We start from the raw sequence: 19,267 nt of genomic DNA, 5'->3' as shown, positions 1-19,267 counted from the left end.
CTCAAAACCCCTTTGGCTACTCTCATAGCATTTTGAGTGTGTACTTTGCTTTTTTATATTGATGAGGGGGGGTATCGTAAATTTCGGAGGGGGTTTTAAAATAAAAATCTTCCTTAGCTATGCTCTTGGAATTTGGGGATTATCGTTAGCATTATTATTTTTTTGTTTTGTTTTATAGAAGAACAGGGGGGTGAACTGCAAAACTCCCTAGTAGGGGGTTTTAAACTTAAAACTCGCTTGGCTGCGCAGGGGCAAGTAATGGTTTAGTAAATTCCGACCCCCCCCCCGGGGGTGTCAAGTCGTTGGGGGGAGAGGTTGAACACCCCCCCCCCCCTGGCTACGCCCATACATTTATATTTATCTAAGATCGTAATGATGCTAGTCTACAAACCTATACATCTAATCTACATTCATCTCTATCGCGATGGTGATTGTGTAGTAGAAATGTACAAGACTTAACGAGGACAGACGTGTAGACGAGCTGGGAAGTGGCTCTGGGATCATTACCGCTATTCTATTTAAGATCGCGGCCTCGCACATCCAGCTCGCGACAACACGGTCTCCCCGTGGCTCCGTAAGACACAAATCTGTTAGTGTTTGAATGTGAATCTAGTCTGTGGAACAATGAATTGGGACTTTCTGTTATCTTTCTCACCAATGTAAGTGGTGGAAGCATTCGCAGTGGTAAGTTCATTCCAATCATCTTAACAGTGCTTAAATGAAATTTAATATATATATATACATATTGTTTTTAGAATTAATTGTAAATAATACTTTAATATATTGAGAGTTGATTTGTATTGTAATGTTACAGCATTTTATATCTAAAATAAAGTTTTAAATAAACTGCACTGATCTCATCTTCTGCATTTTCATATTGATATGAAAGACATTTAGTTTTTGTTCCATATTTTCCTTATAATGGTATGTAGTAGTGCGTTTTAATTTGTGAGCTGCTTATTAATAATAATAATATTTATAATTGTAATTATAATAATTTATTCAAATAAACAACTATCTTATATTTTATCATGTGTGTTATCATAGTGGCCCTAGTAAACTAGTAATGGAACAGTTTAAGCAAAAAAGAAAAAGAAAAATCTATTTGATGCAATTTTACACATTTCAATTAATATTCATATTTATTTTGAAAATTTAATATATTGGCATAGAATATATACAATGACCTATGTGTCATTTTTATATAGGTCATCTAAAATTATACCGCAATAAAATGTTAATTATAGTTTAGTTTATGTACAATAGGCACTACTTTGATGACCAACCTGGCTTACAAAAACAGGTGCTAATCGAAGTACAATAGGCCTACAAAGATCACAATACAAATCTTGGGTCCTACAACAAATCTCTGAAAATGGAAACAAAATGGAAAGCACAGTTAAAACAAAAATTGAAGAATTAAAAATCATGGGCGTAGACAGAATTTTATTTTGGGCGGGGGGAGGTTAGACTCGGTTAGAGGGGGATTTCCCCCCCCCCCATATATGTATATATATATATATATATATATATATATATATATATATTTGTGTGTGTGTATAATTAATCTTTATTACATTCTGACTCTTCATTCTTTCTGAAGACGTTTATTGTACCCTAGAATAGGTTCTTCCTGGAGTTAGTGGAAAAATTGTAGACTCCCAGCCCATGCCAGTAATAGGTCTGGGGGAGCCCCGCCGCCAAGCACTATTTCCGGTATTAAAAGCCTAAAAAAATACATATTCTGAGGTATCTACAGTGCATTGTTCTGCTATTAAAAAGTTTTATTTCAAAACCTAATGTGCTATTCTTACTGACATTGATCCTCACTCGCCGTTCGGCTCATTGGGCGGCAAGCTGTTTCCACAAAAATATGTCACTGGCAATGTCTGAAGCCTCTTCCCACCTGCTCTGAGGACGTCTATGAAAGTTTGGCGTGAAGTTTTACTAGGATGTTCCTGTTTGCGATTTCCTCGTAATGGCCTCCATGTCATAGCAATTCTTATTATGCGTAATTCATTTTGTCGGAATACATGTCCCGCAAACCTCATGCGACGCTCTGTCACAACCTTGCCAAGGGGTCGACTCCCAGTTCGGCATAGCATTTCCTTGATTGAGACCCGATCTCTATAACTGACTCCTAAAATCTGTTTTAGCCATCTTAGTTGAGCCACATTTAGTCTTTTTCAATTTCGGCAGATGACTTTCCACTGCACTTTATTAAAGGAGTCCAGCCACTGGTAGAAATTTTGTAACCTCTCTTGGCTACGCTCTTGGAATTAGGTGACTGTAGTTTGTTTAAGATTTTGTATCGAAAAGGAAAGTTTCATCGTCAAATCATCTGTTTTGGGGGTTTTAAACTATTTCCGGTAATTCAAAACCCCATTTAGCTACGCTCATAGAATTTTGTGAGTGTAGTTTGCTTTAGAATAATATTGAAAAGGGGGTTTTCAACCACAAAACTCATTTTAGTGGGATTTTAAACTCAAAACCATCTGGAGTGGTTTTAAACTAAAAAAAAGCCATCTGGAGGAGGGGGGTTTAAACTCAAAACCCCCCTTTGGCTTGGCTAAGCTCAAAGAATTTTAGTGTGTAATTTACTTTTTTTGTTTATATTGAGGAGGTATTTTTTAGCATCAAACCCGATGATGGGAGGTTTAAACTCAAAACCCTCTTTAGCTACGCTCATATTATTTTGAGTGTGTAATTTGCATTTTGGTTTGTTTTATAGCTTCAAACCCCGCTGAAGGGGGGTTTAAACTTAAAACCGCTTTGGTTACTCACAAAGATTTTTGAGTGTGTAATTTGCTTTTTTTATATTGAAGAGGTATTTTATTAGCTTCAAACCCCACTGGAGGGGGGTTTAAACTTAAAACCCCTTTGGTTACGCTCATAGAATTTGGAGTGTGTAATTTGCTTTTTTATATTGAAGAGGGGGTTTTATAATACATTTTGTAAATCCTCCTTAGCTATGTACTTGGAATTCGGGGATTGTCGTTTGCATTTTTTTTTTGTTTTGTTTTATAGAAGAGGTGAATTTAACTGCGAAACCCCCTGGTAGGGGTTTTAAACTCAAAACCCCCTTTGCTCCGCTGGGGCAAGTGATGGTTTAGTATTAAAATCTCACCTAAAATAAACAAAATCAAAGCAAAAAATCAGTCACTAAAGTCCGTTCCCCCCCCCCCTGCAGGGGGATTGCATTTCGGGAGGGGTTTGAACCCCCACCCCACCCCCACTGGCTACGCCCATGCTCAAAATAATAAAAAAATAAAGTAAAGTTACTATTGAAATAAGTACACAGCTTTTCTGCTCAATTCTTCAGACCTGAAGAAGCATCTGAACCGATGAAATTCTTACATACTTCAGTAATTTATTCTTTTTTTTTTTGTTTACAAGGCTTATATTAACTCACTCTGTCTAAAAGGTTTGTACATTTATTTCTCCCATACCCAACTTCGGATTAAGCTGAAATTTTACACAATTATTTCATTACCTGACAACACAAGAATCAATAATAAAATTACCAATTAGTTAATTAACTATTTATAATTAATTATTATGCATTTAAAAAACGATCATGTAAACATTCATAGGATACCCCCTTCTTTCCTCCCCCTTTCACAACTGGTCCAAACAAGTGATAGGATTATAGTGCATTGAGAAAGCAAAAATAATTGGCAAAAATATTTCTATCGCGCAGATTTATATGTCTAGGACTATCATATATATATAATAAGGCTAGTCTTCTAGTCTTCGAGTCCGAAGACCAGTGAGGAATGCAGTATTTACCGTGGCTGCGCAGTCCCAGCTGTGACCTACATATTTTGCCACATCCAGGGCAAGTATAACCATTGTCCACAGGTGGTAGATTTAGATTTTCTTTTCGCCGTCTGCGTTTGTCCTCGGCAGCAGATTTTCTTTTGGTCTCAAATGTGTATCCCGCGGCCTTCGTGAGTGACCTCCAGCTGTCTCGTTCTGAGGCCGCATGCAACCAGGTGCTCTCTTCTATGTCAGCCAAGGAAAGTTGACGCCTAAGCTGGTCTTTGAAGCGTTTCCGTGGGGCACCTCTGTTACGTCGACCACCTTTTAGCTCACCAAAAAAGACTGCTTTTGGCATACGTTCGGATACGTGCCCTACCCAGCGTAACCAAAAGAAGTCCTTCTATACTGTCCATACCGGCGTTTGCAAGGACATCGCTGTTTGTAGTGCGGTCTTGCCACCGTATGTCCATGATGGAGCGCAAGCATCTTTGGTGGAAGCGCTCAAGAAGTTTTAGATGTTTCCTGTATAGTGTCCATGACTCAGAGCCATACAGATCCAAACTAATTGATACAATTACACTTAATATAAGCTTTGTTTTGTTTAAAGTAATTGTTATGTTTTCCTTATGACTAAGCTTCTATCAACTCACTCCGTCTGGTAAAAAGTTTGTGCACGTTATTTCTTCCACACCAATTCTCGTATCAAATGGAAATTGTGCATAACTATTTCTTGTACCAGACAAGACAGGAATCAATTAAAAAAAAATTAATTAACAATTGGTAATTAATTATTATTTTTGGTATCAACAAGGGAAAGAAATTGTACTTGACAAATGTGGTGGTATAAGTTGAATTAGTCCTCTTTGGAGGCTTGAGCCATGAGCGAACAAGTTTTTTATGTATTTAAAAAGCGATCACGGTGACATTCACACAGATACCCCCTCCCCCCGCCCTTTCTTTCCCATCTGGTCCAGACAATTGATAGGATCATAGCACATTGAGAAAAGCTAAAAGCATGTAATTGCGCTACATAAAAAAATGATTAAAATATTTCTAATCGCACAGATTTATTATTGTTAGTCTATCTAGGTCTATTAAAAATTTAATGAAATGAATAATCCAAACTAAGGATACAATGACACTTAGTTTTTTTAAACTGTATTTTGTATGTTTTTCTTGTTTCCGCACAATGACACTTAGTTTTTTTAAACTGTATTTTGTATGTTTTTCTTGTTTCCGGCTTTAAATAAGTAAGAAGTTGATGTAATGTATTATTTGAAAGGAGATGAATCTCACCCAGTAAATGATAGAATAGAACACATACTAGAGTGCTACATCGTTCCGGCCATTGGCGTCACAAAGGGATGTGGGCCACGCTGGGTGATACCCATAAGGAGGTTACACCCAAGTAGAAAGCAATCAACTTAAAAAAAAAAAGAGTGTCTGTAGCTTGATACCCATCCAACCGTACATATGCACATCAAATATATTGGTCTAGATCTTTTTGGTACAAAAGGTCAAAACTTTACGCGCTAGTCACGGAGTGTACAGGCCTTTTAAAAAAAAGAAAAACAAATTCATATTTCATTATTAATGACGTAAAAACGACTTTATCAAAATGATAATTAAGAAATAAAATTATTAAATAAAGTGACGTCGTTTCATCTTATAAGTATAACCTTTTGTGCAAAAGACCTTAGTAACAAGGAATCTTTAAAAAAAAAAGACATTTCATTGCGATTCTAGAATCTACCAATTTATTACTCCAGAATGAACACAATTCTCCCGAATAAAGTATCGCCGATCTATTAATTTCTTAGACGTGAACAGAACAGGCCCGCTGCAAGACGTGAACAGAAACAGGACGTCTTGCTAAACCCGTGGATGAAGTAGCCATTATCAGACCCATTATAAGCTTACATTCTTTAGGCTACAGCTTTAACCCCAGTGTCGGCTCGTCTAACATTCTCAGCTGATGTTAAGGTTAAGTCTGTTTCTAATATTAATAAATTACATTTTTTAAAAATATCTTTTACCTATTTATATGAAGTCATATTCAACGAGATTTTAAAATGAAATAAATATTCATTTTAAAGTATTTTAACCATCAACGTATGTTGTTAGGTCACTTTATTGGAGCTCAATACAAAGAACAAAGTAGAGAAAGTTTTCAGTGAGAAATTTGGAGACTAAATTTTTTTTTTGGGTTAGGGTTAGGGTTAGGGTTAGGGTTAAGGTTACAAAGACAGTTTGTGTGGAAACACAAACCTACAGTCGGCCCCAGAAGTGGTCGACTCATAGGTAAAAAGGCAGGTTTCATTATGAACTACAAACTATCCCCAACTACAACCCTATCTCCTATCCCCAACTACAACCCTATCTCCTATCCCCAACTACAACCCTATCTCCTATCCCCAACTACAACCCTATCTCCTATCCCCAACTACAACCCTATCTCCTATCCCCAACTACAACCCTATCTCCTATCCCCAACTACAACCCTATCTCCTATCCCCAACTACAACCCTATCTCCTATCCCCAACTACAACCCTATCTCCTATCCCCAACTACAACCCTATCTCCTATCCCCAACTACAACCCTATCTCCTATCCCCAACTACAACCCTATCTCCTATCCCCAACTACAACCCTATCTCCGTGGATACAAAAAGAAGAGACGTGCTCGTATTGAAAGTGTTGCCGAGACTGTTGTAGTGTTAGTTCGACTATGGACATGATACCACAGAATACAGAGATTTTTTAATGTTATAATTATTAATTAGTTAATAATCATATGTATACAATGAACCAATATTTATGGAGATATAGTTCAATGTGAACCTGGTCTAACTGATGTTATTGAATGATTGTTTGTAAAGGGCTAATCTCTCATTCAGGGCTTCAAGGAAGAAACTTTTCCCATTGGTCAAAAGTTATAACGTGTGTAGTGCGTCACTACATTACATGCGTGAAACATGAAACACAACTTATTAATTGTTGTATACATTTTCATTCGACTTATATGTGTACTAGTTTGATTCTTTCTTTTTCAAACAAAAATAAACAATATCTTTAAAATGTAAAAAGTTTGTATAGCATAAAATACTTGTGACGTAGTCATAACATTTAAACAGTTTGTATAGCATAAAATACTTGTGACGTAGTCATAACATTGAAAAAGTTTGTATAGCATACAATACTTGTGATGTAGTCATAACATTGAAAAAGTTTGTATAGCATACAATACTTGTGACGTAGTCATAACATTTAAACAGTTTGTATAGCATAAAATACTTGTGACGTAGTCATAACATTGAAAAAGTTTGTATAGCATAAAATACTTGTGACGTAGTCATAACATTGAAAAAGTTTGTATAGCATACAATACTTGTGATGTAGTCATAACATTTAAACATTATTAGTAAAAAAAAAAATTAAACCCTTTTGCTTAATGTGTTGAAAATATGCTGGTAAGTTACCTCCCTTACTAAATAGTCTCCTGTGTTTTCTACTTTAATAGTGAATAGTTGTAAAAAATGGATTATTTTTATGAAAAAAACTGCTTACATAGTTAATTGTGGGATGCGTGCTCGAGAGGCTAAGAACTCTTGGCTACCCATGAATGTGTCTCGAGGTTCGACACCCGACTCGAGCAGAGTTATGTTTACTGAGCGCCTAAAGGCAGCACGGAAAAAAACTTCTCCCAGATACCCCCCCTCCCGCACCGGCCACCGGTCCACAACTGAGATTGGACCATTGCGCTCTGAGCATGCTATAAGCATGAAAGTAGCGCTATATAAAAGCTATAATTTAATTTTAATTTTAAAAATTAAACTTTTCGCTTTCAGTAGCTAAAAGTAAGGTAATCACCTATCAAGAACTTTTGTTCCGATATTGACCATTTGGGACTATTGTTTTCTTTTCTGCAGATTCACTTCAGATGAGTAATCAAAGTTGCCAGTGGATATTTAGTTTTTGCTATTATTATATCTGCCATTTTTCTTCTTTATTAGCATCCTCATTTATTTTCCAACTTGCTCAAATCAAATGAGGACTGTACATTGTTGTCTAATCAAATGAGGACTGTACATTGTTGTCTAATCAAATGAGGACTGTACATTGTTGTCTAATCAAATGAGGACTGTACATTGTTGTCTAATCAAACGAGGACTGTACATTGTTGTCTAATCAAATGAGGACTGTACATTGTTGTCTGTCTAATCAAATGAGGACTGTACATTGTTGCTTACTTTGTCTTTCTTTTTTTCTCTGACTTGGTCTAGTCTTAAAACTTTTTTCTTTTTCTATTGCGATTCAACAACACATGTACACAATGTATCTCGCTCAGTGTTTATTAGTATGTATAAATCTATATTAGAAGTAAAACTATCTTTCTGTTGAATAGATTAGTTGCCAACGGTAAATACTTGATCCTTTTAACAACTTATACAGGTACACCTTTTCTTTTGTGTACGAAATATGTGATTGCATTTATTAAATAAAAACAATCAGTCAAACCAACAATCTTGTGAAATGTTTAGCTCAGCAGAAAACTTGGTATATGTGGCAAACTTGGTCCTTTCACTTTGTGTGGCAAACTTGGTCCTTTCATTTTGTGTGGCAAACTTGGTCCTTTCAATGTATGTAAACGGTTTAAGATATTTCGATGTCTATTTCATTAGCTCTGCTGGTCTCTTCCGTGAATTGAAACGAATGTATTTTTTATTGTAATATATATAGTGTTATAATTGTACCTTATATCTACTGTTTCTTACACGCGTTATTCTTACTACATCCACTGATAATAATGTGCTGAAAATATTCTTATTTCTATTCTATGAATGTTTTATTTTTCTATATCCCAATGATTGGATTTCAAAACCATTCGTATAAATTAAACTTATGGTTAAACAAAATTCCTGTTCTAGTCCTCTAACTGGCTGTACATTTCATAGCTTCTGAATATAAGCTCTCTGTAAATACAATACGTGAGAGATTCAAGACAACTGAACTTTTCAATGGATACAAAAACAAAAAAGAAATGCAATCATAAAATAATGATATGAAACCGAGTCAAGTTTGCGTTTTCAAAACTCTAAAGGTGATTGCAGCTTCAAAAAGGTTAAACAAAGTATTTATATTTTTATACTAGGCCGTTTAACAAGCACAGCAATTGAACAATTTGAATTAATTTATACGAGTTCCTTTTCTAATTGGATGCCATGTTGTTGTAGCCAACTAAAAAGAAACCAGCTGAGTCGATCAATAAATCAATAGGGTTACGTTTGACAAGCAGTGTGAGCGAATTGTGTCTGACGTTATTGAACGATAGAGTTATGGCCCTTGAATGTTCCTAGCATATATAGATTATTAGTGATGGGATCGTATTGGTGACTTTATTGTACGACAGACATTTGGTGGTGAACGGATTACAGTATTCATAGTAATGTGATTTTTTTTTAAATATTCGATACTTTTATGATACTAAAGAAAGATTGATCCAGTTGAAGGGGAAGAGAGAGAGAGGATGCTTAACTAACAATTAATTTAGATGTAGATCTGTGTGTATCTAGTATAGCCGATTAGCAGGGCGTATTTTTTAACGCTATGAAATGCTATTTCAAAGTTGGTAGAATAAATTGTAATTGAATAGATTGTAATCATATTTTCAATAACTACATCGCGTTTCCTATTTAGGAACTAATTATCGGCTATAGAAAAATGTTGTATTCCTGTTACTAGAAGTCCTCGTTGTGCTTAAACACTGGACAGGTCTGTGAGAGTACAATCTCACTTGAAAGAGTGTAGATAGTATTATACTTTCCTTCGTTAGTGCATAGTGTAAAATGTCTTCAGAATGCGTTCAGTATACGTGCTTGTTGGTGAGTTGCTTATCTATAGGGTACAATAAGTAAGTTTTTTTTAGCGGCCCCCGAAAGGGGAAAAGACGCTATTAGTTTTGTGCAAAATGTCTGTCCGTCCGTCCCGTTTAGATCTCGTAAACTAGAAGAGATATTGAAAATCCGACTTCACAATATTTTAGACCATTCAAAGTTCTGATGCAACGGCTACTTTTTTTTTCCCTGAAAGCGAAAATTCTAATTTTTAAAATCAATTATGCAAGCAGTTTTTTTTATAAGAAAAAGCTAATTAGTATGCATTATATGTTAGACCTATAAACATCATTTTCGTGAAAATTTTTTCTATATAGCGGAATTTTTTTTTTTTTTTTTGAGGATTCGAAAATGAGATTGAGCCTTTTCAAAACAATTAACTTATTTAGTTCGAACCGAGGGTCCGGGGCTCGAATCCTGGTGAAGACTGGGATTTTCAACTTCTGAGTCTACCCAGCTCTAATGGGTACCTGACATTAGTTGGGGAAAAGCAAAGGCGGTTGGTCGTTGTGCTTGGCTACATGACACCCTCGTTAACCGTAGGCCACAAAAACAGATGAACTTTACATCATCTGCCCTATAGACCACAAACTAGTTAGGCCAGGTTCACATCTAACTTTACATTCACTTTCACGTATCCTTTGATCTGCGGGACGGTTGGGGCACTACACAAGATCTGTTAACCTTCTTTCTCCATTCTTATCTCTCATTTGTCTTTGATATAATTTCATTCGGATGTTCTTTCTGAAAATATTGAAGCCTACCTGGGTGGACCTCTGGTCGTGCGGTTTGCGCGCTGGACTGTCGTTTGGATTTATCGACGATCGAAGGTTCAAACCCTGACTGCTCCCATCCCCCGTCGTCCTGAGGGAGGTTTGGACTAGGAAGTAAACTTCAACTCTGAAGGATTATCCGAATTATGTAAAACATTTTACTTCGGGGGCCGATTTTGAGTTTGTGTTTCCACACAAACTGTCTTTTGTAACCTTGTTTCTCTTGGAAGAGTGTATTTATCTCATAGTTTTTTTTCCTCTCTCTTGCTAGAGTATATATCTCGAAAATGTATTTCTCTTGTTACAGTGTATATCTCGTTTTGTTTTTCTTGCTAGAGTGTATATATCGTAGTTTTTCTATTGCTAAGGTTTATATCTTGTATTTTTCTATTGATATAGTGTATATGTAGTAGTTTTTCTGTCTTGCTAGAGTGTAGAACTCATATTTTTTCTAGCTAGAATGTAGAATCTCGTAGTTTTTTTCTCTTTCTTGCTAGAGTATATCTCGTTTTCTTCTCTAGCTAGAGTGTATAACTAGTTGTTTTTTTCTTGCTAGAATGTATATCTCGTAGTTTTTTCTCTTGCTAGGGTTTATATCTCGTATGTTTCTATTGCTAGAGTGTATAACTCATAGTTTTTTCTCTCTTGCTAGAGTGTTTATCTCATATATTTTTTATATCGCCTGAGTGTATAATTCGTTTTTTTCTTGCTAGAGTGTCTATCTCGTAGTTTTTCTTTTGCTAGAGTGTCTATCTCGTAGTTTTTCTTTTGCTAGAGTGTCTATCTTGTAGTTTTTCTTTTGCTAGAGTGTCTATCTCGTAGTTTTTCTTTTGCTAGAGTGTCTATCTTGTAGTTTTTCTTTTGCTAGAGTGTCTATCTCGTAGTTTTTCTTTTGCTAGAGTGTCTATCTCGTAGTTTTTCTTTTGCTAGAGTGTCTATCTCGTAGTTTTTCTTTTGCTAGAGTGTCTATCTCGTAGTTTTTCTTTTGCTAGAGTGTCTATCTCGTAGTTTTTCTTTTGCTAGAGTGTCTATCTCGTAGTTTTTCTTTTGCTAGAGTGTCTATCTCGTAGTTTTTCTTTTGCTAGAGTGTCTATCTCGTAGTTTTTCTTTTGCTAGAGTGTCTATCTCGTAGTTTTTCTTTTGCTAGAGTGTCTATCTCGTAGTTTTTCTTTTGCTAGAGTGTCTATCTCGTAGTTTTTCTTTTGCTAGAGTGTCTATCTCGTAGTTTTTCTTTTGCTAGAGTGTCTATCTCGTAGTTTTTCTTTTGCTAGAGTGTCTATCTCGTAGTTTTTCTTTTGCTAGAGTGTCTATCTCGTGGTTTTTCTTTTGCTAGAGTGTCTATCTCGTAGTTTTTCTTTTGCTAGAGTGTCTATCTCGTAGTTTTTCTTTTGCTAGAGTGTCTATCTCGTAGTCTTTCTTTTGCTAGAGTGTCTATCTCGTAGTTTTTCTTTTGCTAGAGTGTCTATCTCGTAGTTTTTCTTTTGCTAGAGTGTCTATCTCGTAGTCTTTCTTTTGCTAGAGTGTCTATCTCGTAGTTTTTCTTTTGCTAGAGTGTCTATCTCGTAGTTTTTCTTTTGCTAGAGTGTCTATCTCGTAGTCTTTCTTTTGCTAGAGTGTCTATCTCGTAGTTTTTCTTTTGCTAGAGTGTCTATCTCGTAGTTTTTCTTTTGCTAGAGTGTCTATCTCGTAGTCTTTCTTTTGCTAGAGTGTCTTTCTCGTAGTCTTTCTTTTGCTAGAGTGTCTATCTCGTAGTTTTTTTTTTGCTAGAGTGTCTATCTCGTAGTTTTTCTTTTGCTAGAGTGTCTATCTCGTAGTCTTTCTTTTGCTAGAGTGTCTATCTCGTAGTTTTTCTTTTGCTAGAGTGTCTATCTCGTAGTTTTTCTTTTGCTAGAGTGTCTATCTCGTAGTTTTTCTTTTGCTAGAGTGTCTATCTCGTGGTTTTTCTTTTGCTAGAGTGTCTATCTCGTAGTTTTTCTTTTGCTAGAGTGTCTATCTCGTAGTTTTTCTTTTGCTAGAGTGTCTATCTCGTAGTCTTTCTTTTGCTAGAGTGTCTATCTCGTAGTTTTTCTTTTGCTAGAGTGTCTATCTCGTAGTTTTTCTTTTGCTAGAGTGTCTATCTCGTAGTCTTTCTTTTGCTAGAGTGTCTATCTCGTAGTTTTTCTTTTGCTAGAGTGTCTATCTCGTAGTTTTTCTTTTGCTAGAGTGTCTATCTCGTAGTCTTTCTTTTGCTAGAGTGTCTATCTCGTAGTTTTTCTTTTGCTAGAGTGTCTATCTCGTAGTTTTTCTTTTGCTAGAGTGTCTATCTCGTAGTCTTTCTTTTGCTAGAGTGTCTATCTCGTAGTCTTTCTTTTGCTAGAGTGTCTATCTCGTAGTTTTTCTTTTGCTAGAGTGTCTATCTCGTAGTTTTTCTTTTGCTAGAGTGTCTATCTCGTAGTCTTTCTTTTGCTAGAGTGTCTATCTCGTAGTTTTTCTTTTGCTAGAGTGTCTATCTCGTAGTTTTTCTTTTGCTAGAGTGTCTATCTCGTAGTCTTTCTTTTGCTAGAGTGTCTATCTCGTAGTTTTTCTTTTGCTAGAGTGTCTATCTCGTAGTTTTTCTTTTGCTAGAGTGTCTATCTCGTAGTCTTTCTTTTGCTAGAGTGTCTATCTCGTAGTTTTTCTTTTGCTAGAGTGTCTATCTCGTAGTTTTTCTTTTGCTAGAGTGTCTATCTCGTGGTTGGAGAAGGTATCAAGGAATTTCATGCTGCCTTTAGATGATCAACAAACACAATACAGAGCGAGACGGGATTTAAACTCGAGCCTTCTTGAAAGGTAACCAAGCGTTACCACTTATCCACACAGTTCACCCTAATGAGATATTGGTGATATGGTCCAATCTATGGCAGTTGGTTGTTCGGATTCATTTATTGTTTTGGTGTGAGTTCAAATTCTACTGCTGCTAAATATTTATACAATTATGTCTATATAGCAAGAAACTATGGCTTTTATTCTTTACAATTTCACAATTCCGAAAGGATGAAACGTGAGTATCAAATAAAAAAATACACCAAAAATACTTTTTAAAAGATATTTTACTTGAGAGCACTCAAAAAAGTTATACAAGGCTATAAATGGAGAGATCTAGATGTAGATCTAGATTAGAACATATTTACGTAGAAATTCATGGCCCTAAATACATCTAATGATTCACTTCATTCATTTGAGTGTATAATGAAATATTCACAAGAACACTGTCTATAAAACAATAGCTTGAGCTTTCCCTAGTTGAGACACACTAGTTTTCGAGATCTGCAGTTTTTCAAATACTTTATTTCAATGATATACAATTTAAATAATTGAATCTACACTAAAACCATTTAAGTAAAACCACATTTGTGAATGTGAATCCCTTAATTCTTCTATTCTCCTCTTTTATTCTTTCACTCCTTTATGCTTCCGAATATTTCCATTTGTCGTCAAAGAGTTCTAATCTACTGATATAGTGATCCGGAAATTCCTAATTTTAACTAGGCATGAGTTGTTCTAGTAGGAACTAGGTATAATCGAGTAATGACGTCACAGTACAAGAATTAATACAATCATTAGAGAGCTGCTGTTGTAAAGTATAGGTTACATGCCACGCTTGTAAGTCTTGTCTTGTGACACGCAACCTCATTTCTATATAAAAAAGTTTTGTAAAACAGATCTTAACCAAACATCATGTGTTTGTTTTGCATTATTTTCTGTTTTTCTTTGTATTTGTCACGTATCAATTTAAAATAAACCCAAGTCTAGGTTAATTAATTTAACATATCCATGCCTGTAAAGCACGGAATTTCCTGTGACGTAAGCAGACACCTGTCTATCGCTTGTATGACATGTATGACACTTGACAGGAAATAATTTGATTGGTTGAAGAAAATGATTTCATTGGTTAAGCCAAGTGTCAAAAATTGTAGATTAGAAAAACGCGCAAAGAGAAAGTCAGTCGTGATGTAAATTTCATACAGATATGACGTATTTTAGTTTTGAGTTACAATTTATAGAGACAAGTCTTGTATTTTATTAGATCTAGTAGTAATCTGAATATATTTTATTTTTTGAACTTTGAATGAAGTTATTCAACTGATACAGTTTTATTTCTGTACATACTATATATACTTTGTTATTCCAAGTTTCGAATTAAAGTTCTGTATTTGAATTAAAAAGATCTTCATTTATTGAATCTCTAAGAGATCTTGAGATCTAGAGATATGCATCTAAAGAATCCTCGGCATCACAGTTACAAGATATCAGCACCCCTGACGAATTTAGACAAAGATCATCAACAAATTCAACTAACAAGAGAGAAACTTACAAACTGTAACATCAGGCTCTTTAACTGTGATAGTATTGCATGTCAAGAGGCAGTTTGTATCACTCAGAGCTACATCAGTGACGCCGCTGATTCCAAATTGTATCGGCACTTGCCGTTCCTTTGGATACATCAGCTGCGTGGAGAAGGGGGAACTGATGTGTGGGCGACATCGCTCCAGGCATTAATCTCATTTCTATGAAATTTTCTCTAGCAGCTTCGTAACTGAAGAAGGCCATACATCCATGTCAAATATAGCCCCATTTAAGAATTTTGATTTCTGGCTCTATCTTCTTATTTTATCTTATACAATACAGACGTTACTTCAAAAAAAAAGATGATTACGTCCTACGCGTTATGCATCTAGACATGCATGTTAACCTAAGACAAATTCTGCCAAGTCACTGGTTTCCTGGCTGGCTCAGGCAACCCATTCCATGCTCTAATCGCACTAGGGAAGATAGAGCATTTGTACAAATTTGTCCTAGCATATGGAACGAGGAATGTGCCTTTATCTTTGTGTCTTTCTGAGTATTTTATTACATTTTGCTTTATTGGTGTTCGCTGGGCTGATCCCCACAGACTGTAGTTATAGATCTTGTTCGACCATCTAACTACTATTATATGTCGCAAGCATTTTATGGTGAATGCTTGGAGCTTGTCTGTATTGCTATTTGTTACTCTGCAAACTTCTAAGCCATATAAAACAAGATTACAAAGAGAGTTTGTGTTATCACACAAAGTCAGAGGCGGCCTCCGTTGGATCCCCGTCGGATCCGCCTATTTGCAAGGAATATTCAAGACGTGATTTTATTTTGATTGTCAAAAGTAATAATGTTTTAAAGATTCGTTTGCCGTTGTTAAAAATAAATGTTTTTTTTTCTGTTTTACATGTTTCGGATGTTCCTTCAAAGTTAAAAAGTTGTTTTTTTATCTAAACATGATGGACAGACCGACCGACAGACAAAACGCAAAAAAAAAAAAATAAGCGTCTTTTTTTCTGATGGGGCACTAAACAAAAAAAAAAAAAAATAAAATCTGATTATTTAAAAAAAATTTGAGGGAACTGATTAGTATGATGTCTTGCCGCTGCTTGTCACGGTACTGCATGAAACTCGCTGCATATATAGTCCATTAAAAAAAAATTTGCATGATATTTTTACAAACAAAGTGCATTCTTAGTCTTTATAAACAAACATAAATGTTTTCTTTTAATTTAGCAGTTAGTTGACCAGAAAAAAACACCTTTAACTAATATTTATATTTGTTGTGAAAATTTCTTGTACATTTTATAAAGATATTTGACTTAGTGATACTGAAAATATATCAAAAATGGTCTTTGTTAGCATATTGTAACATTATCTCCCTTACATTTATGTATTGTTTTAGAATTGGTGTATTTTTATGAAAAATTCGCTTGCATTATTAATTTTATAAATTAAACGGTTTGCTTTTAGAAAACCACAAGTAGCCGTTGCACCTAAACTTTTCTAGCCGCATCGCATGGTAAAATAATATTTTCATTTCTCTTCTAGTTTTCGAGATCTGAGTGTAACAGACGGACAGACAGACAGACGGACAATTTGCACAAACCTAATAGAGGCTTTTCCTCTTTCGGAAGCGCTAAAACTTAAATCACTATTGCTTTATTTTGTAGGGACAGTTTTTTTGACTGCCGTAGATTTTAAACCATTCTGTTCCTCCCTCTTTATTTATGATGCTTCAAAGATAGACAAATTTGTCAATTTCTAGAAGGTTTTCTCATTGGAGCTGTCTTGGGTGTTTCTTGGGTTTTATTTCTTCTCATCAGTTCATTTTTTTATTTAGTGATTTTTAAACAATTTTTCCTGCTTCCACTGCGAGTCTTGTCTTAGTGTTTTGTTGTTTGTGTGAAAGGATTCTAAGAATGTTCATTATTGTTAAAGGTATTAATGTTATAGTTGAAGTAAATAATTTTAAATCAGTTTATGTTCGAGAACATTTATTATAATTTAATATAGAAAGTTGAAATACAAAACTCTGTCTTGCACCAGTGCAAGTGGTGCCTAGGAGCGCACTATTGGACAAGGACAGGAGACGCTGGGATACAAGGGAGAACAGTGTTTACATCTTCATCAAGAGATTAGGAAGAGTACTAATTGTTGGTAAATAAGGAGTTGTCCTTTGTGTTGCCTGAAGATTGTAGTAGGGACCTGGAGCGAAACCGAGAAGGCTGACGTTGGTCCGTATTCAAGTTTGCTGAGGAAAGAATTGGTAGAATTAGGAACAAAACTTGAATACAGAAGGCTGTTATGTGTTTGCCTTGGTGAATAAACACACTTATTTTTTTACTGTAGGACTTTGTTGACTTGCTTGCCTTAGATTTACTACAATTGGTGTCTGGAAGTAGGATTGGGCTACGCAACGGCTAGATAAGCTGGAATTGAAGGAACTGAAAGAAGAGCTCAAATTGCGGTGCTTGAAATGTTTTGGAAGGAATAAAGATATTTTAAGAGCACATCTTCGGCAGGCTCTGGATGATGAAGGGGAGGATCTGGAAACAGACTTGTTTAAGGTGGATCAAGATATCGGCGAGCTTCTGAGGACTTTGCAAGACTCAATACAAAACGTGGACGACTCGATACGAACACAAATCAAACGACTGAGCACCATGGTTGCTAGGATGGAAAAGAAAAATGAACTATTACTTAATCAAGACTGAGGCTGAAATGTCAGTTGCAAAAAAGGTGCTGTTGGTGTTAACGTTGTCTTCGACGGTCATGACAAGACGTACAAGTGTGACTTTCAATAGCAGAAAATAGCGATGATAGCCGTGACAATCTCAACGATGAGTACCGAAAGGAAAGGAAAGAAGCAGATGAAGAGACGGAAGTGTAAACTTATACGCTGACTGAGGCTTTTGCTGCAGATGAAACTAAGTGTCTCACTCAGCCGGATAAATAAAGACAAAGCTTGGTCTGCGTCCAAGCCTGTTGATATGAACTTGAAAGACACCTGTAAAAGTACCTTACAAACAATTATTCCTGACACGGCTGAGGGTGATAATTTATAAACAGCGTGGCTTCGTGTGGGTCTAAAACTCTCTCACGAATCATCCTTAGAAAGGGTCTGCGAAGTTTTGGATCAACAGCACTAACAACATAATAACTCCCAATACCTCTCTATGTGTCAGGCGGCTGGTGCCAACGACAACCGTAATGAAGGAGAGAAAACGATCACGGCATCGTCTCGAAAGAAAACTGTCCAACTGGAGAAAGAGAAAGCGGCACATGCAGAGAAAAGTGTGGATGGCTTTGTGTGGAGCACGCTCCATGCCGTCTGTCACTCCCACCGTCCAAACCCCATCTGAACTGACATATCGTGAACATGTTTCTCTTTAGGACGAAAAGACTTAGGTGGGGTAGTGTTGTAACTCTGTCTTCCACCAGTGCTAGTGATGCGTACAAGTGCACTATTGGACAAGGACAGGAGAGAGAACCGTGTTTACATCAGTATCAAGAGATCAGGAAGAGTGGGAATTGTTCGGAACTAAGGAGCCGTCCTTTATACTGCCTGAGGAATGAAGTGGGGACATGGAGCGAAGCGGGGAAGGCTGTCGTTGGTCCGTATTTAGATTTGGCTAGGGAAAGGATTGGTAGAATTAGGAAGAAGACTTTGAATGTAGAAGACTGTTATGTGTTTGTCTTGGTAAATAAATACTTATTTACTGTAAAACTTCGCTGAGTTGCTTGCCTTAGATAAAAAAAAGTACAATATATTTTGCATCCATGGTTGGGAGGTATAAAATGTTTATTCTTACCAATAGGTAGGCGCTTAGAACTAGATAGGTGCTTTGAACTAGGTGGTGGTGCTTTGAACTAGGTAGGTGCTTTGAACAAGGTAGGTGCTTTGAACTTGGTGGTGGTGCTTTGAACTAGGTAGGCGCTTTGAACTAGATAGGCGATTAGAACTAGGTAGGTGCTTTGAACTTGGTAGGTGATTTGAACTAGGTAGGTGCTTAGAACTAGGTAGGTGCTTTGAACTAGGTAGGTGCTTTGAACTTGGTGGTGGTGCTTAGAACTAGGTAGGTGCTTTGAACTAGGTAGGTGCTTTGAACTAGGTAGGCGCTTTGAACTAGATAGGCGCTTAGAACTAGGTAGGTGCTTTGAACTTGGTAGGTGCTTTGAACTAGGTAGGTGCTTTGAACTTGGTGGTGGTGCTTTGAACTAGGTAGGTGCTTTGAACTAGATAGGTGCTTAGAACTAGGTAGGTGCTTAGAACTTAGGTTTAATATCAATGTATTGAGCTTGAGAAAATAACGTTGCTATTGCTTGGCAGCTATTATATCTCACATTTTGTGTAAATGATTGACAAATACCATCAAATATTAGTTGGTTTTAGGCATATTTCTACGTGTAATAATATTTTTCAAAGAATTTTGAAAAAAAAAATTTTCTGCTAAGCTCTATTCCAATAGAAAAAGTCTATCTATAAATTCCTTGCTTTTTATATAGCAATAGAACACATC

General features: G+C 36.1%; 2 long non-coding RNA genes across 2 annotated transcripts in view; one reads left to right on the top strand and one right to left on the bottom strand.

The window, feature by feature from the left end:
- Positions 1-522: 522 nt before the first annotated feature.
- The window catches only part of LOC106057849 (uncharacterized), a 19,614-nt gene continuing 869 nt past the window's right edge, over positions 523-19,267 (top strand). Inside the window, exon 1 of the long non-coding RNA XR_008775445.1 lies at positions 523-684. This is a non-coding gene — a long non-coding RNA (uncharacterized LOC106057849). The remainder of the gene's footprint in view (positions 685-19,267) is intronic.
- Positions 16,740-19,267, bottom strand: part of LOC106057850 (uncharacterized) — a 16,712-nt gene continuing 14,184 nt past the window's right edge. Inside the window, exon 4 of the long non-coding RNA XR_008775446.1 lies at positions 16,740-16,998. This is a non-coding gene — a long non-coding RNA (uncharacterized LOC106057850). The remainder of the gene's footprint in view (positions 16,999-19,267) is intronic.

Source organism: Biomphalaria glabrata, chromosome 16, assembly GCF_947242115.1.
Source record: "Biomphalaria glabrata chromosome 16, xgBioGlab47.1, whole genome shotgun sequence".
NCBI lineage: Eukaryota > Metazoa > Mollusca > Gastropoda > Planorbidae > Biomphalaria > Biomphalaria glabrata.
The sequence above is the reverse complement of the archived record's forward strand: the minus strand, read 5'-3'. Positions and strand labels throughout refer to the sequence as shown.